Here is a 7136-nt window from a genome sequence, read left to right as displayed (position 1 = left end):
TGTATTTTTAGTAGAGACGGGGTTTCACCGTGTTAGCCAGGATGGTCTCGATCTCCTGACCTCGTGATCCGCCCGTCTCGGCCTCCCAAAGTGCTGGGATTACAGGCTTGAGCCACCGCGCCCGGCCTACATATTTCTTTTATTAATCTGTGAGTCCTGGGAGGTAGAAAATATGCATTACTCAACTTTGAATTGTGCTGTAACTAAGTACGATACTCAGAACATAGAAGACAATAAATACTTCAATTTATGATAATTAGGCATTGAGCAAAACTCTGATTTTCTATACCAGTTTTTCATAAGTTGCCTGTTAAATTGAGTTGAAACTTTGATGGGATTGGTGTCTGTAATAAATATTCTGGAAATACTAAATTTTGTAATTTAATACTAATAGGCTTTTAGTGTTGAGAGTAGTGTATTTCTTTCTAAGTCATCAAGAAATATCCAATTTAAAATACAATAAAAATAATTCATAAAATAGGTCATTACACTTATACAAGCCTGTTGAACAAAGGCTGGTAATATAATTTTTTAAATACCATGAAAAGAGATCATATTGGTCCTGTGCAGTGGCTCATGCTTGTAATCCCAGCACTTTGGGAGGCCGAGGTGGGAGGATTGCTTGAGCTCAGGAGTTCAATATCAGCCTGGACAACATAGCAAGACCCCATCTCCACAAAAATACAAAAAAAAAAAAAAGCTAGGTATGGTGGCACTCACCCGTAGTCCCAGATACTTGTGGGGCTGAGATGAGAGGATTGCTTGAGCCCTGGAGGTGGAGGCTGCAGTGAGCCTTGCTCAAGCCACTGCACTCCAGCCTGGATGAGAAAGCAAGAACCTGTCTCAAAAAAAAAAAAAAAGGGGGGAGAGGGGGGGAGGGTTTTATAAAGACCCCAGAAGTAAAGCTGGAGACTAAAGTTTCAGTAGTGCTTTCGAGAACTTTTTAAGACAAGAGTATCTGCATAACTGAATTTTAGTATTTCACTAGGCATGAGAGTGTCGCATGTGAAACACCAAATATTCACAAAGAATGTGAAAGGAATATCGTAATGAGGCAGAATAGGGTCTGGAGGCAAGGAACCTAAGGCTGATTCACCCTGACTTCCTAGAACTAAATGGAAAGAAAAACCCCAATTTTCTGCACCTAAGTGACAAAAGGACCAGGGGCTACTCCCTTTGCAAACCCTGACCTTTTCTGCACAGCAGATTGGAAATTGAAACTACCTCTGAGTGGTTACTTTTTGCAACCAATCAGACCTTTACATAGGAATATAACGTTGTAACTTCACTTCAGAGATTATGATTATGGGCCAAGGCTACATTTGCATTGAAGTACAACTTTGTAACTTCACTTTAGCCTCTGATTATTTGCTTTCCACAACCAATCAGATGTTTGCATAGGAGTGTGACCTTTGTAACTTCACTTCAGCCTCTGATTGGTTGCTGTCTGCAAGCAATCAGACTGATTGTGGACCACCACTTCATTTACATGCAGTGAACACCAATTGGCCAATGGGAAACCTCTAGCGGGAATTTGGACCCAAGAAGATTCTGCATGCAGAGCCCTTGAGCCGCTGCTGGGAGGGCTTCCACACGGTGAAGTGTAGTTTCACTTTCAATAAATCTCTGCTTTCGTGTCTTCATTCTTTCCTTGTTTTGCTGTGCGTTTTACCCAATTCTTTGTTTAAAATGCCAAGAACCTGGACGGCTTTCAGTCAAGACCCTCTACTGGTAACAGTAACATGGGTTGTTTTTGTTTTGTTTTATTTTATTTTATTTTATTTTTTTTATAAGAGTAGGACTTTCCTCATACCCTAAGCCTTTGGTCATTAAGACACACAAATAAAACTGCATATGCTCCACTAATCATCAGCAGGGTATATTTATTAATTTTGATTAGAATATGAACACTTTAATTGTCACAGGTAATTAGTATATTTGGAGGTGGTGATGGAGAATGTTACCTAAAGCAAAAAACCAATTATTTATAGTGCAAATAGAGATTAATAGAGGAGAGCTAAGGCAGAACTTCAAGATTAGTATCAGATAAAGGATAAGAAGATGAAGAAGAAGGGCTGAGTGCAGTGGCTCGTGCCTGTAATCCTAGAACTTTGGGAGGCGGAGACGGGTGGATCACCCGGGGTCAGGAGTTCGAGACCAGCCTGGCCGACATGGTGAAACCTTATCTCTACTAAAAAAGCAAAAATTAGCTGGGCATGGTGGTGGGCCTCTATAATCCCAGCTACTTGGGAAGCTGAGGCAGGAGAATCACTTGAACCTGGGGGATGGAGGTTCTCAGCAGTGAGCCGAGATTGGGCCACTTAACTCTAGCCTTGGTGAAAGAGCAAAACTCTGCCAAGATAAATAAATAAATTAATTAAAAAAAGATAAAGAATAAGATCAAAAGCAAACATAAATCCCTCCCTCCCTCCCTTCCACCTTTCTTCCTCTAATAAAGGTTAATTTCATGCCAGGCACTGTGCATGACAGTCACAATACAAGTTAAATACTATAATAGAAGAAAGAACAAAATTCTCTGAGGAAAAAGGAACCTGTTCAGCCCATGCGTCTACCTAGCCATTGTTTCTTCTAAGCCGGCTGCTGCTGTTAGTCATCTCACACGATTAGTTTTTCTCCAATACAGTTTTATTCCAACCTGACTCCACTGGCAGATTGTGTACTCTAGGCTCCTTTACTCTGGCTCCAGCCCTCTTCTGGCCTTTTGAAACAGGGATTTGTCCTGTCTTCCTGCCATTTGATTCTTCTCTTTCTAATACATTGGGTTGGACTAGACTTCTTGAGTTTTGTATCTTCAGGTGCCTTGATAAAAGTGCAGATTCCTTTACTGTATTTAAACCCTGGCTATAGCTACAGACTCTCTGAAAACCCCACCTGGTGTTCAGACAACTGTCTTAATCTCACACTAAGGCAACAGAAAAGGAAATTCAGGTTGGGCACAGTAGCTCACGACTGTAATCCCAGCACTTTGGGAGGCCGAGGCAGGCAGATCACCTGAGGTCAGGATTTTGAGACCAGCCTGACCAACATGGAGAAACCCCATCTCCACTAAAAATATAAAATTAGCCAGGTGTGGTCATGGGCACCTGTAATCTCAGTTACTCAGGAGGCTAAGGCAAGAGAATCACTTGAACCTAGGAGGTGGAGGTTGTGGTGAGCTGAGATCATGCCATTGCACTCCAGCCTGAGCAACAACAAACTCTGTCTAAAAAAATTAAAATTAAAATTAAAAAAGAAAAAAAGAAAAGAAACAAAATGAAATTCAAATGGCCTTTCACTATATAAAAAGACATTATCATAAGGTAGTTGCACATTAAGAGTAACTGAAATAACATCCTGCACTTCTCAGATTATGAAAAAACAAAAGCATAGCAACACACTTTGTTCATGAGATTGTAGAAATAAATAAACTACTGTTGAAAGTGCAGAATCCACATCCCTTTGGAGATCATTTGGAGGGCATTTCAATTGCACATATTCTTCGACCCAGCACTCTAACTTCTGGCAATTCATTCTAAAAATATATTTGCATTTATACAAAATGACAAATTTACATGGTCATTTGTTGAGGCATTGCTTGTATAGCCGTGAAGATTGGAAACAGCCCAAATGTCCATCCATAGCAGAATTTTCCAATCTCAGCACTAATTGACATTTTAGACCAGATAATTCTTTGTTATGGGACTGTCCTGTGCATTGTAGCATATTTAGTTGCATCTCTGACCTCTACCTACTAGATGTGAGCAGCACTTTTCCCCCAAACCAAAATGATTGTAGACAATGCCAAATGACCCCAGTTAGGGACAAAATCTCCCAGATTCTCTAACTGAGAACCACGTATATAGAGAGAACTGGTTAAATAAACAATGGTATATTCACAAGTGGAATACTATGCAGCTATAAAAACAATGAGGAGCTTTCAATGTACTAATATGTAATACTGATTCAATAATAAAAAGAATGGAAACAAGAGAAGAAAGAAAGCTACATTTTGATAATTACAAGGATGTGAGGAGATGGAGAGAGAAGGCTGTATCTCCATTATTCATATCTTTTTTTTTTCTTTTTTTTTTTTTAGAGGGACTCTCACTCTCTGTTGCCCAGGCTGGGGTGCAGTGGCGTCATCTCAGCTCACTGCAACCTCTGCCTCTTGGGTTCAAGTGATTCTCCTGCCTCAGTCTCCCAAGTAGCTGAGATTACAGGCGCCCACCATCACGCCTGGTTAATTTTTCCTATTTTAGTAGAGACGGGGTTTCACCATGTTGGTCAGACTGCTCTCTAACTCCTGGCCTCAAATGATCCACCCTCCTAGGCCTCCCAAAGTGCTCGGATTACAGGCATGAGCCACAGTGCCCAGCATCCGTAACACTTCTTAAGGTATATTCTAGATCACAGTGCCTGGCATCTGTAACACTTTTTAAAGTATATTCTAGATAACTTAAATGTTTAGCTGTGTGAAAAGTAAGGCTACAATTTTCATCCAGAATGTTCAAGATAAATAGTGAAGCTATAGAGAGCAAAAAGTAATTTTAAAACAATATTTCTCATACAAATTAAAGTTATTTCCAAAAAGTGTTGGAAGGTTGATTGCATTTGCTTATAACAGGTTCTTGTGCTACTGTGAAGAATTGCTCAGAGATCTGTTCTGGAATCTATTAATAACGAGTTATAGAAGTTATAAACTTATATCTTTCCAATGCATTTTAATTTCCTTTTGAAGATACTTTATTATTTAAAGTTCTAGGCCAGAAAAGAATCAAGCTGCTGTCCTTTTCTTGCCAAGGATCTAAAACCATCCTCCAGTTGTGACTCAAATAAAAATAACTACTTCATAGGAGAAAAAAAAAAGATATCCTGCTGATAACGTGTATCAGTGACAATGTCACGCAAAGTATCCATCTCTGATTAATCCTGCAGCTGAATCTGAGCTCCATGGAGATCTGTCTATTCCTCTATTCATTCAGCATCATGTTTAAGTGCATACTGTGACCAGGCATAATGACAGGTACTGAATACAGCCCCAGCCGTGAACAACACATTTTTTGCTTTCAATGAGGAGTGAAGGAATTAGGCCTTAAACACCCTGTATGTACAGAATGTTCTGGAAGTACAGAAAAGAAGCAAAGAGAAATCGGTTTATGAATCTGCCTTGTTTTACTTTCAATTTTGCTCATAACAATCCTCCTGATTATAGTAAATGTCTTGTGCTTTCATGGCCAACAAGAAAAGTACCCTTCCTACAGAATCCTATTTAGGTTCTACAAGATTCCGCCTTCTTAGAGAAGTCTTCCTGGACCATCACCAAGCCATCATAAATGTAATACATGTATTTATTGATCATGTACTATGTGCTAGGCCCTATTCATACAATACTTTCATTATCTTCACATCTACACTTTGAAGGAGTGATTATTATGCCCACTTTACAAATGAGGAAAATGAAGCTTAGTGAGGTTAAATAACCCCAAGTTCTTCCTGCTGCTAAGTAGTTATGCCAGATTTGTAAAAAGACCTGATTTCAAAGCCTGTTCTCATACACACTGCACTTCATGGTATACTATTGTGTTACTCTGGAGTCTTATAGCATTTGTCAACTGTATTACCCATTTATTCATTCATCAAGCATTAAGTGTCTATTATGAGGCCAGGTGCAGTGTCTTACACTTGTAACCCCAGCACTTTGGGAGGCCGAGGTGGGCAGATCACCTGAGGTCAGGAGTTTGAGACTAGCCTGGCCAACATGGTGAAACTCCATCTCTACTAAACATACAAAAATTAGTTAGGTGTACTGGCAGGCACCTGTAGTCTGAGGCACAAGAATCGCTTGAACCCCAGGCGGCTGAGGTTGCAGTGAGCCAAGATCACACCACTGCACTCCAGCGTGGGTGACAGAGTGCGACTGTTTAAAAAAAAAAAAAAAAAAGTCTATCATTTACAAAATGACTTGTCATTTACTGCCTAGGCTATTGTTTGCTGGTGTGTGTGTGTGTGTGTGTGTGTGTGTGTGGTTGCCTTGCCTTCTCAACTTGCTGTAAACTTCTCTTACAGGTGAGGACTTTTAGGTAGACCCAATCATATAGCTTTCAGCTTGCATTTGATTTACATTCAGCTGATCCCTAAGTATTTTTTATTATACCTTGAAATGTGCTCAGATCTTTCTTCTTTTCTCTTGCCATTGCCAGTGCTCAACCCATCATTTCTTGCCTTTTCTCCTATTGGTCTCTGAGCCTCAGTTCTCTTTTTTCCCTTCAAAGATTCTTTCTTCCTGCAGCCCTGAGTTACATAGTTATATCTGATCACATTACTTCTCTCTCTCTTTTCTTTTTTTTTTTTTTTGAGAAGCTGAAATGCAGTGGTGCAATCTCAGCTAACTGCCACTTCTGCCTCCCATGTTCAAGAGATCCTCCTACTTCAGCCTCCCGAGTAGCTGGGATTACAGGCACCCATAATCACCCAGCTAATTTTTTTTTTTTTTTTCATTTTTAGTAGAGACAGGGTTTCACCTTGTTGGCCAGGCTGGTCTCGAACTCCTGGACTCAAGCGATCCACCCACCCACCTCAGCCTCCTAAAGTGCTGGGATTACAGGCAGGAGCTGCCTCACTGGGCCATTTCTTAAACACCTCAAATTCCACAAGACAAAGACAACATTTCTGGGCGGTAGCTTGAGCTTGGAGCCCTCCTCTCCTGCGCTGCTGTCTCCTGCACTCCCCTGCTCTGCATCTCACTCTCCAGCCCACTAATCTAGTCACATCCCCCAAACAAAACATGCTCCTTTTGTTTGTTTGTTTTTTGTTTTTTATTTTTAGACAGAGTCCACTCTATCACCCAGGCTGGAGTGCAGTGGAGCAATCTCGGCTCATTGCAGCCTTGACCTCCCCAGTTCAAGTGATCCTCCTGTCTCAGCTTCCAGAGTAGCTGGAACCACAGGCGCGAGGCACAGCACCCTGCTACTTTTATATTTTTTGTAGAGACAGGGTTTTGCCATGTTGGCCAAGCTGGTCTCGAACTCCTGGACTCAAGCGATCCACCTGCCTCAGCCTCCTTAAATGTTGGGATTACAGGCATGTGCTGCCTCACCTGGCCCAAAACATGCTCGTTCATAGTCCTGGGTCTTCTG

The sequence above is a fragment of the Rhinopithecus bieti genome, unplaced genomic scaffold, assembly GCF_001698545.2.
Source record: "Rhinopithecus bieti isolate Rb0 unplaced genomic scaffold, ASM169854v2 scaffold_46210, whole genome shotgun sequence".
Lineage (NCBI taxonomy): Eukaryota > Metazoa > Chordata > Mammalia > Primates > Cercopithecidae > Rhinopithecus > Rhinopithecus bieti.
The sequence above is the reverse complement of the archived record's forward strand: the minus strand, read 5'-3'. Positions refer to the sequence as shown.